At 33.8% G+C, this 13024-nt stretch overlaps 1 long non-coding RNA gene across 1 annotated transcript; it reads right to left on the bottom strand.

Annotated features, from left to right (window-relative positions):
- Positions 1-572: 572 nt before the first annotated feature.
- Positions 573-5267, bottom strand: LOC107863144. Its single transcript, XR_001672104.2, has 2 exons — positions 5110-5267; positions 573-1851 (listed from the first exon to the last, which is right to left on the bottom strand). It is a non-coding gene; the product is annotated as an uncharacterized LOC107863144 (long non-coding RNA).
- Positions 5268-13024: the final 7757 nt, after the last annotated feature.

Here is a 13024-nt window from a genome sequence, read left to right on the forward strand (position 1 = left end):
GGTGTATTCCTGGTATGATTCCGTATTCAATGTTCTGTTCCGTGTTCCGTGTTCTATGTTTGTTACGAATCTGTGTGCTTTCCTCTGCTTTATATTCCTGCATTCCTGCTTTACTCTGTTTTATATTCCTTATGGCTGCAGTATCTATGTTATGTCATCTGCTTCTGTGCTGTACTATGTGTTTGTTTGATATCTCGTAACTTGAGCCGGGGGTCTTTCGGAAACAGCCTTTCTACTTCATCAGAGGTAGAGGTATGGACTGCGTACATCTTACCCCCCCCAGACCCCACAAAGTGGGAATACACTGGGTTTGTTGTTGTTGTTGTTTCATAATACGTGAATACTACATAAAACAGTTATGTTTGATAGTTTGTGGAATAAAGATTACGTTGTTACGTGTGAAAATGCTATATATGAGCACTTGTTGTTACAAAAAGTGTTGTTGGTTCATTGTAGAAACACTATTTCCCTCAAGACAGCAGTGAGAACAGACTGGCATAATGCTATGAGATGTTTGCTTCTGCTTTAACTTGATAAAAGATGGTAGTTCCAAGAATATAAGAATCAATGAGTAGTTCAAAATCGACTAATTGTTACCTAAAGTCAAGGAGTTTTTTGAAATGACAGTGTCTGCCATAAAATTGCAGAAGTTAGTTTAATACATATAATGCTGATAATATAGTGCCAGGCAATGTATATGGAACAGTTTAGACCAAAAGCCCCAAAAGGAGAAATTTGGAAAAAAAAAAAGACTTGCAACGACACTGATGTTCTTGTCCTTATATTTCTCAACAAACAAATCAGTAGTGTCCTTGAACGTCTGGGCAGCAAGAAGCAAAGTTGCTATATCCTGAAACATAATCCTTGCAATAATCACCCCATACCAAAATACTCATTTCCATTAACAAAAAAAAAAAAAAAAACCACAATTATTGGCTACATTAATATTCAGAAGATATGCACGAATAAAACTATTAGTAAAGAAGTGAGTTAACTTGGGATGTCGATAATTTTATTTTATTGTCTAGTTTTCTCATAGTTGATTCATTTTCTATGGTCCATGGAATAACAAGTAGCACCAGTCAAGTGTATATTGGTTCCAAAAAAAGATAGTGACATTAAATTACTTATGATATATGCTTTTTAAAGGTAAAAGAGGCAAATATTAGTAAAGGTTCTTTTTTTAAGCACCAGTATGTACAAGTTAAAATACTCACTACTAATGCTTTTCGTATGAAGAAATCAATTGATTATTTGGAATATAACCTTTTGGTTATGGTTTTCTATCTACATTCATATTTGCGAGGTTGGGTATCTCCCCCAGAGAATGAACATCGAAGTATACTGTTACAAAGGCAATCTTAATTTCATCACTTCGAAGTATACTGTTACAAAGGCAATCTTAATTTCATCACTCTTTTATAATCAAGAAAATGCATATGCCTCGACAGGCTCAATACATTAATGTAAGCTTTTAGGAATCCCAATCATACTCATAGGTTTGTAAAAACATGAGACAAATTACTTATTCTAGAAAATGAGTTATTCATGATGTAGATTGTTTATTTACTGCAAGAACATACAGTCCATAATGCGTATTAACCCTCTGTAAAATGTCACAGCCCATAGGTCCTAACATTCAATAAGAGATAGCAACAGAAGTGCTACTGAATAATGAAAAGTTGATAACATAAGAAAAGAGAAAAGAAAATTAGCACGGACCTATAAACACCTAGGAAAATGTAAGAAAAATGAATGATAAACCATCCTTTCTGTACCTCTATTAACAAATGAATTGCATCTTTCCATGTCTATTACTCTGTAAATTTCAGGCAGATGTTCAACGTCTTACTGGAAATGATAGTTATGGTAGGAAGAGTGAGAAAGCTTTTCAGACAAATCATACATAAAGAAGATAGAGAGAAAACACTTAAATAATCAGTGCAGTGTACTTCCATTAACCACATTGCAAAGTACAAAGCTTCGATGCCAACACATGTCATTTGGTCAAATTTCTAAGGTATATCAGTAAAATTTCACGCTGCACACAAGATGAACGGATCTTAAGCACAAAATATTATAATTCTGCATGACTGGTACAACGTGCTAAGATTAAAAATTCTGAGAAACCAATTAATAAGACACAGCACTCGAGAGAAGTGATGAAATTCCACAAAATAGAGCATCAACGAAGAGAATGCATAGAAGGAGTGCTCAACTCCATAGGATTTGGCTAAAAGTGAAACATTATCATCTGGGTATAACTTGCAGATTATCACAACCAACAATAACATTTATCTAAAGAATTCTACAACAATCCCTTGGAACAGCCATTAGAGGAGGAAGAATCTCCATATTGTATTCATTAACTTAGAGAAAACATATGATAGAGTGCAGAGAAGTCATTGATGGTTCTTGAAAAGAAAGGAATTCATACAAGTGTAGTGTAGGATATGTGGGGATTATTCACAAATGTGACAACAGAGGGAGGAAATTTAGAGGCGATTCCTGTAACTGTTGCTTTAGATCAAGGATCTGCCTAAACTTGTACTTGTTTATGTTGGGTATGAATGAGCTAACTAATAGTATATAGGATGATGTCTCATTGCCTTCTATTTGCAGGAAGAAGTATGTTCAGTTTTAGGATAGTTTCATTAATTAAGAATTAAGACAATATCTAAGCACTCAAGTGTAGTTACAGTTATAAAAACATAGCAAAGTCAGATTGGATAAACCTTTGGTGTCTAAACATGGAAATATCATATATCTAGATTTATTCTTCCAAGAGAAGAGTATCATAAATAAAAATGGTTGAATTGGAGGAGTGTCAGAATTACATGAGAGGAAGATGTCTAACAAAGTGAAAGACAAGTTCTAAGGAAAAGTTTATGAAGCAACCTGAGCATCTGAACCTTTAAACTTGTTCAGAATCATTATACTTTTTGGGTAATGAGTAGTTCAAGACCATTATAAGCTTTATTAAAAACCTTACACAGCTGATGACATACAAAGGTACTTTAAAATCCCCTACCATTTGTAATTCAGTTGTGTTTCCACATGGGTTGATGAGGTTTCCTTTTCTTGTCATTTTTATCTTTTCCTTAACCCTTCTTTATCCTTTTTAATCGAGAAGTATTATAAAGGAACACAGTTGAATAAAAGATTAAACAAAAATATTAGAACCATTATAACTTTTTGGGTAATGAATAGTTCAGGACCATTATAAGCTCCATTAAAAAACTTACACAACCGATGACAGACAAGGGTACTTTAAAATCCCCTACCATTTGTAACTCAGTTGTGTTTCCACATGGGTTGAGGAGGTTTCCTTTTCTTGTCATTTTATCTTTTTCTTAACCCTTCTTTATCATTTTTAATCGAGAAGTATTATAAAGGAACAAAGTTGAATCGAAGATTAAACAGAAAGATTCATCGTAAGAGTAAGCAAAATTATCACAGAGTTCACATTACCCATTGAATACAGATGGAAATACGACAAGCCTAATGCATTCACAAATACGTACTTCTAATCTTTTTTATTGACCATACTGCAAAGTACAAAGCTTCGATGTTAACACATGTCATTTGGTCAAAGTTGTAAGGTATATCATTAAAATTTCGCATTACACACAAGATGAAAGGATCTTAAGCACAAAATGTTATAATTCTGCATGACTGGCACAACACGCTAAGATTAAAAGCATTTTGGGAAATCAATTAATAACACACAGCACTTGAAGGCAGATTATCACAAGCAATAATAACATTTATCTAAAGAATTCCACAACAATCCCTGGAACAGACATTAGAGGAGTCCAAATTCATTCTCTTGAGCAAGATGTAGGCAAGAACCAAGAAAATTACAGTAACAACATAACATATTCACAAGAGGAAACAAAAAAAATAAGACACAGTGAATTAACTGGAGGAAGTAGGCTACTTATCACAAGAGCAGAATATGGTCACGAGCAAAACTCTAGCACCTGATCTTAGATTCAAAAACATTGCAAAATGTAACCAGAAGGCGTATTTGAAATGATTCCACACAACTTATGTGTAGATCAGTACATAAGAACACGTTATTTGCAAACGTTGTTCTTACTACAATAGAAACGTTGTCCTTACTACAATAGAATCTTTTATTTTGTGCTGGACCTGATGTAATACTTTATTTAGTATCATCACATTATAAAAGGAGGGGTGTATTTGAGATGTTTTAATAGCCAATATGCATATCAGTCTGCAGTCTCTTAAGAAAGCAGTTTCTACATGGCTCAATAAAATGATTAGAATTAATGATGCAGTAAAGTCCGGAGTCTCTTAAGAAAGCAGAAAGACTAAACTAATTAATATCATGTTTGAGCCTAGTATAATGGACCAATTTATCTAAGTTTTTACATGGCCGAACAAAGCGATCAAACTTAATGATAGAGTCAACTCTGTAGTTTCTTAAGAAAGCAGTAAAAGAAAAACCTATGTATATAAGAGTCATCCATTTTAACTTTATAATGTGGTAGCACATCCAACCAGACATTAGTGTGGGACTTATCAAAGTCGAGATCGTCGATCACATATAAGAACAACAACCACGACGGTACAAACTGATAGCTGAAATAAGACGACAAAAGTCCAACAACAGTGACTTAACGTTTGATAAGAGAATAAACATTGTTCCTAACTAAAACCCCAAAGCTAGCTCGTGAAGAAAACATTATGATATATCATATAAGTCAGCAAATAATCAACATTAAATTCATTGAAATAATTGAACAGAGAAAAAGAACAATTTGGGTTTTGCTTTTCTTTTATCAGAAAAATACTAAAATCAAGGCAACAAAGGAAAAATTATGGCCAAATTCAGGGGAAAATATTAGTACTTGTTAACTTACAAGACGCATACATGCACATAATAACAATCGACAATGGAAATACATACAAGTTCCAAAAAATAACAACTGAACTCATCTTAGAACCCAGATACATGCATATTTAAACTTGGAAAAAGGAAAAACGAATTCAGCGGACTGGTTATTTCGTTTTTTCAAAACTCACAGAAAATTTTCTACAATTACAGAGCAGTTGGAAGATTAAGAGCACACTGGTTAATACCTTTTTTACAAACTGCGAATAGATTGTGGAGCTTCTGTTTTTCGTGTGGAGATATTTTCAGAGGAAGAAGTAAAATTAGAAAGTAAAAGTGAAATTGGGAAAGTTAAAAGGTTTAATGTATGGCTGAAAGTGCTACCATGAGGAAGTCGCTAGCAGGATGTATAGATCAAATCCTAAGTTAAATGGAAAATTAAATTTGGCGTTAGAAAATAAAATTATTCTTAGTTTAATTTGATGTTAATAAAAAAAAAATCAAATTGAATTCGAATCAAACTAACATAATACATATATATATATATAATATTCAAACTTTTTTATATATAAAATATTAATTATAATCTACTTTTTAAATATTTTTTCAACTAGTTTTAGTAATTTTCAATAATTTGAAAGTAGATGTAGATATATATTTAAATTTGAGCCTTTAAGTTGTAATATTTTCTATTAATTGCTAATTAAATGATCGAAAAGCCAATATAAACTTAAAACCTAAACTTTTCACTCTTCATCTCACTTTTTAGTTTCAAGAGAATTTTCCACTCCTCATTTTTTCATAATTATGGTTTTTCATTAGCACATGAGTGAAAACATATTTGATCTAATCTTCAATCACAATATAATTATAAAAACTAAAGATTATAAAAAAAAATTAAAAAAACTGAAAAATTGAAAAACTCAAAAAAAAAATCGACTAAAACCTAAACCGAAAAAACTAATTTTATGTTGGTTTGATTTGGTTTATAGTTTTAATAAACCAACATGATTGGTTTATTTTTTTTAAAATAAAAACCGAACCAACCCCACCTAGGTACACCCCTAGTGGCTAGACATAATGAATTCAGAATTATGGAAATGCCCACCATTGAAATTACGAAAATGACCTTCGTAGTCACCACAAAACCTTCAGTTATATACAAGTTAAATATATAAAATAAGTACCAACATGGGTTGTGGTGCAGTGGATGGGGCTGCTCCACCCTTAACCAAAGGTCGAGGGTTCGATCCTAGGTATGTAGAAAACTCTGTTGGGAGTGCTATCACCTTAATGAATCCTGCAACGCTCGATCCGAATTAGTCGGGGCTCCAATGCGGGCACCGAATACTGTGATACAGGATCATTGGGCTCCACTCCTATGGGATCGATGCTTCAAGGATCACATCTACGGATCCAAGACTTGGTCGTTTTAGGAGATCAGATACGTGAATGGGGGATAACTTGAAAAGATCCTCCATGAAAGTAATGGGTGAAACCGCATTTGGATGATAGCTTGGGCTTCGAGAGAGTATGAGCGTCCATTTCATTGTTTTGGGCTTTGGGTCACTTTTGGTCCCAATAGCTTTTAGGGTCACTTTTGGGCCCATTCTGTAATAAATAGCCCATGGCTATAAATAGCTAGTTTTCTTTTATTTTTAGATAGTTGATGAATAATGAATTGAGTTGACACTTGAGAGTATTTTGTAGAAACTTGTTGGAAGTTTCTTGATTCGTGAGAAACGTGGGTGCTTGAAAATTCTTTTCCGTTGTGTCCTCATAAGAGGTTGGTGTTGTCGATGATTGATAGGAAGATCTAGGGTTTGATATACCCTTGGTTGTCCTCTCGTTATCGGTTTATGTCAATATATCTATTTTTTACTTTATCATTTTATTTTCTTATTTTTTTTGTTTTTGTGATTTCGTATTTAATGTGTTTCCTTTGTTTTCGTGTCGTTTTCAATTTTGTAGTTTCGTCTCGTATCATTTGGTATCAGAGCCGAGCTTAGAATCATTCTCATGATTCTAGTCTTGAGTTTTGCTATCTCGAAAATCAACAAAAAAAAGAGTCAAAAAATAAAAAAAAAAAAAAAAACCAAAAAAGTACTATTCACATTTTTGTCTTTAGGTCAAATTTTGAGTTTTTGATTTTATTGTTTTTCTTGTATTTTGGTATTAGATTCTTGTTCCCTAACACCATTAGAGTCTAAACCTTGAATTTGAGCTCAATCGGAGGTGAGTCGGAGGGTCTGTCATTGTTGAGAAGCACAAGTTTGAAGGTTGAAGGTGGAGTTAAAATCTGAAATTTTTGGTTGAGAATTTGAACAAAATGATGCTTGGAATTTGTTTAGTAGGTTGAAAATAGCCTTGGTTCAAAATTTCATCGCATTTCGAATAACGATTTAAGAGATGAAGAGTTTTGAAGTTTTTTTGGTGTTCTTGAGGAAGATTCAAATCTTCATGTTGAATTCATACCAAAGGGTGTTGTTTGATCCTCAAAAGTGAAGAAAAAGGTGTACAAAAGTGTGTGTACAAGCCCCTTTTGAAGATCCTAAAGAATATTCAAAAGTGAGGACAAAAGTGGGACCACTTGAGGTTCAAAACGATACATTGTGAGCTGTGGAACAGACCAGGTGCGCCTAACCTGCGCTGCACCTCAAACGCAAGCCAAGGCAGTAAGCAAGCCTCCAGCTGCGTCCAGGGTGCGCCTGACCTGCGCCCCATCTGCTGAAGCATGTTCCCCAACGCAGATCACTCCCATTGAGCGCCTAGGCTACCCAAGTACATGTCTAACGCACCTCCACGCCTTTTGAACACATTATCAACTTCAAAACTCCTCTAAATCAGGTTCCAAACTCATCAATTCCATCTCTTAATCCCTCTTTCCATGTCTTTGATTCTTGATACTAATTAACAACTAAACTGTAACCTACTTGGTTGTTCAATTAGTTCTTGATTTGTTCTTCATTGTGTCTTAAATTCTTGTGTCTTTTCCTTCTTTTATATTTTATTTTCTTAGTTTAACTCTTGAATTCAATCCTTTTTCAATTATATGTCTTGTTTGTTTTATCGTTTTAATTTGTTCCTTTCTTGTTTTAATTCTTGAATTCAAGTTCTTATTTCTTAATTGAGTTGCCCGTTACCATGACCTCGGGAGTTGAGTTTCAAACTATCTCAAAAGAGGCAATAATGAAAGCCATCATGGGTTTGCGGCAAGATATGAAGGATTGGGCAAAAAAATGGTCACACTTAAAAGGGGAGAGGGAAATGAAAGGCATGAATGAGGAGTTGTCGAACATTGATTATGGAATGGGAAGGATAGATGGTAGGTTGATAAACATTGGGGAATATTCAAGTACTTTCTCTCCTAATACTTGACCCCATGTCCAAACTCCCTCAAACCAACCAAATGCAACACAAGATCCACAAATTGTTGTACAACCAATCTAACTCCAATTAAGCAATGAGCCTTCCCAAAGTGAAAAAGACAATTCTAACAAGGATCCTTTGTTACTTGCTAACCATGATGCTAGCATTTTACCTAGCATCACCCCTTCATTTATGCAGGTTCATGAACAAACAATATCAAAGGAGGGTGCAAGGAGAATGCCATATGAAAAAAAGCTTAAAAGCATACCGAAAATCTTACCAAAGGATTCCAAACTTGAAAGGTGCAACGACAAGTTGATAAAGGAATTGGATTCGAGGATGAATCCTCTTCAAGAAAGGGAGGATGATACAAGATAAATGGGTTTCATTCCTTTGAGATCGATGCTTCAAGGATCACATCTACAGATCCAAGACTTGGTCGTTTTAGGAGATCAAATACGTGAATGGAGGATATCTTGGAAAAAAGCTATATTTGGTGATATCCTTTATGAAAGGAATGGGCGAAACCGCATTTGGATGATAGCTTGGGTTTCGAGAGAGTATGGGCGTCCATTCCGTCACTTTGGGCTTTGGGTCACTTTTGGGCCCAATAGCTTTTAGGGTCACTTTTGGGCCCATTGTGTAATAAATAGCTCATGGCTATAAATATCTAGTTTTCTTTCATTTTTAGATAGTTGATGAATGATGAATTGAGTTGACACTTGAGAGTGTTTTGTAGAAACTTGTTGGGAGTTTCTTGAGTCGTGAGAAACGTTGGTGCTCGGAATCCTTTTTCGTTATGTCCTCGTAAGAGATTGGTGTTGTAAATGATTGATAGGAAGGTCTAGGGTTTGGTATACCCTTGGTTTTCCTCTCGTTATCTTTTCCTCTCGTTATCGGTTTATGTCAATCTATATCTTTTACTTTATCGTTTCATTTTCTTGTTTTCTTATTTTTGTGATTTCATATTTAATGTGTTCTCTTTGTTTTCGTGTCGTTTCCAATTTCGTAGTTTCGTCTCTTATCACACCGGATGGGAAACAAAAAAGAAATATAAAATAAGTAGCAACTCATATTTTTATCACTATATATGAATTATGATACTAGTAAACAAAATAGAAGTTGTTTTACACGGAAAATCTGGAGCATAAAAAAAAAGGCCACTATACACTTCAACAGTAGATGCAATCGCATAGCGTAGTGAGTGTCAATTTCAATGTCACAATTTACACACATTTAACTTATAAGATTATGGGGTGTGTTTAGCATGAATGAAAATGTTATTATTACAAAAGGATTAGGATGATGAGGGGTCATTTGGGGGTGGGGGTGGGGGGACACGTGAGGTTGGGGGGCATCGAGTGGGTGGAGGAGAAGACAATTAACTTGGAATGTTAGTTATGAAACTTGTTTTTTATACCGATGAAAATGAAATAATACTTTTTGAAAAATATTTTCCTCCATGCCAATATACCCTATGAAATATGAATCTGCTTTTGGGGAAAATATTCATGCAAAATGTCGCTCTAAATACCTTAAAATCAAACATCACCACCAAATTATATCGTATAATGTATTAAATCTCTTCACCTTTAACCAGTAATCTCAAGTTAGAGTTTTCGGAATCGAAAAAAACAAATATAGGTGGCTCCTTTGACAGACATAGATGGCATTGTGCCAGTGTTGCTAAATACAGAAGAATTGTTAAACTTCCATAATTTATGCCACTTCTTTCAGATAACATTTCAGGGTGGACTCCTTTAGAAAAATGACCTTAAATACAAATAAACAACCTCGTGTACTGATGTTATGCCAGTAAGCAGTGATTGACATCCAATACAAGGAGCAGAAATTTTTCAACACACTTTCAAATGGAGGTGTCAAATGAGCGATTGAACTGAATTTAAACGAATCAAAATGAATTAAGCTAATAAATGAACAATGGATCATTGATCTTCCCAAAATTTCTTGAACTGAAATTGGTTGGTTGATGACCCGTCTAAATCCCATGCAATTTTTATGGACTTATTTCTTTGTTTGTTATCTACAGTTTTTTAAGTTCCTAAAAAAATTTGCTTTCCTCTATATTATGACTATATTACAACATATCATATGGAAAAAATAGTGTTCCTCATAGATGAGTTTGGATTTTGGACTACATATCCAACTAATTTTTAGATGGATAGGTCAAAATAGATCAAACCCAATAAATGGGCAAGTTGTGGGGGTTATGTTTTTATGGGCTTATTTTCCATCTGTACTTGCTGCCCTTTCAAATCTTCAACTTAAGTCGGAATCGTTGTCGAAAAATAGGAGTAAACTATATAAATGATTCTTGGATGATTTTATTTTTTTTGTCTCTCATAACAAAAGTCCTATAAAACTAGTCTTCCTTCTTTTTTATATATTAACAATTACCTATTTGCCTTTTTATATCTCAAATATTTCTAAACAACGCCATACTTATTCATCTTTCAGCTTTATTTTTTTTCTTTTTTCTTTTCTGTTACAAATGTATTTACATTATAGTGAATGTTTATCAAGATACAGTGGATAGCTATCAAGATTTAGTGAGTATGTATCAATAGATGGAATGCTTATATTTTGAAGAGAAATTAGGAGGAATTTCCCTATAAATAGAGGGTTCTCTTCATTTTAACTCACCTTTCTCATTTATTCCTCATTCTCATTGAGAAATAAAGAAGTTTCCTCTCACGTTATCAGCACGAGTATCTAATCACCATCTCTAAGATAAGCAATTGTTCTTCATTCGCAAGCATGATAATTTATTTGCTTGGCAGGAATATACTATGTGTGCTCCTATTCAGACTCTTGTATAGCAGCCTTCATGAAGCTAATATCATGATTCAGGTAAGTATCATTTTTCAAGAATAACACCACTCATCTAATTCATGACTAATGCTAGCAATTGATGACTGATTTGGGAAATAACATTTAAGTGGCAAGATTTGAAAAATAAAATACACTCTAGATTTCTTGCTCTTTAGTTGTTTATTATAATCATATAAATTCATTCTCTGTTAATATTATACATCATCAATCATACAATATTTGAAATTTATATTAGTTATATCTCTTGTTTTATAGAAACTAAATTCACTTGCATAAAATTGTAAGGTTCGATAGTGAATTTCATTACACTTTGGCCTATTATATTATTGGTTGAGGGTAAGTTGGTGGATTCAAGTCTCACCATACCAAGAGGGTAAGACATCGGGTTAGGGTTAGATGCATCATGATTATAAGATGTTGGGTTCAAAATCCATCAATTTATAGCCTAAGACGCCTTAATATGGATAAGACATTGAGTTTGAATCTCAATACACCATATTGACGATATAATGGTGGCTAAGCAAAATAATATGTACTTAGTTAACAATCATGAAACCTATCCCATTGAATATGCTCCACTCCATGAAGTGAATGTGGAAGCAATAAATCATATGTATGTCTCAATTTGCTTCTGTAGTAGCTATCATAATTTGATATGCTTAAGACACAATTATATTTCATTCATGGGAATGAGAATTTTGATTATTATAATTAAAGATCTAGACCCTGAGGGTGAATGTGACTATATATAAATTCGAACGTGTTCTCAATTGTGATGGTATCACAACCCACCTCCAGAAAAGGCAAATAATTGAGAAGAGTTATTTTAAAATCTACTTCTAAATTAGTAAATTTGAAATTTATTCATATAATAGTAAATCTAAAATTAACTAAAGAAAAAGATACATGTCATGGTAAACTTAGAGTTTATTAGTATAAAAGTTCATAAACTTAAATGAATAATTGTGACATTTCGAAGATGTGCAGATTGAGCATTAGACATATATTCAAGAACTAAAATTTTCTTCAAGAATTATTTATGTTGTTTGTTCTCATGATAAGTTGGTTGGACCAAGTAATATTAGGATTGAATACCTTAAAATCTGAAAAGTATAAAAGGTGAATAAGGGTTTGACACAACACGAACTAGGGCCTAGTCGTGTCAGGTATCTCAAGTTCAATCAGGATCAGAGACCACCCCCAATACCCCACCATTAACCACCCTATAGCCAATGTCAGATGAATTCCAATATAGCAAGATAAAATAATAATAATTTAAAGACAGTAAAGTAAGTCTATAACTATAACCAAACAACCACAGCCAAATATCCAATCAATACCAGTCTCAATGACAATACCAATACCAATGCTAACACTAGTACATACACCGCCCACGCCTATAATAGTCCAACAAAATCTCTTACCAGAATAAAAGAACATCCGATAGGGACATGCCCCCGACCATAGCCAAAACCAAAATCAAAGAAATTACAATAATAAAATGAAGTCCATAACATAAAACGGGGTCTTTTGAACTATAAAAGCTCACCACTTCAATCTGACTCAAAGTTGTTCCCGAATCCAAGTCATTGAGCAGGAGGAATGATAGTATAGATGATTCCTGCATTTCATGGGGATACGACACCCAAAGACGGTTAACGGAGTGAATGCTAGCATATAACTCAGGAATAAAGTTAAGATAATGCCATTATTTCCAAACCAAATTAATAAACATATGCAATCATACAATTATGTGTGTCTGTATGTATATATACATATATTTATCATGCTTGAATAGGGAATGAGGCTTAACATGCATTTAAAACCTTAAACTGGGTTGTGTAGCTTGACTGTCCTAAAATCATCCACGGGCTATATGGGTTCACCCTCTGCTGAAAGAGCCTCAGTGCGTGTTAGCCGCACGACTGGACAAAAGAACCT

The sequence above is a fragment of the Capsicum annuum genome, chromosome 3 (assembly GCF_002878395.1).
Source record: "Capsicum annuum cultivar UCD-10X-F1 chromosome 3, UCD10Xv1.1, whole genome shotgun sequence".
Taxonomy (NCBI): domain Eukaryota; kingdom Viridiplantae; phylum Streptophyta; class Magnoliopsida; order Solanales; family Solanaceae; genus Capsicum; species Capsicum annuum.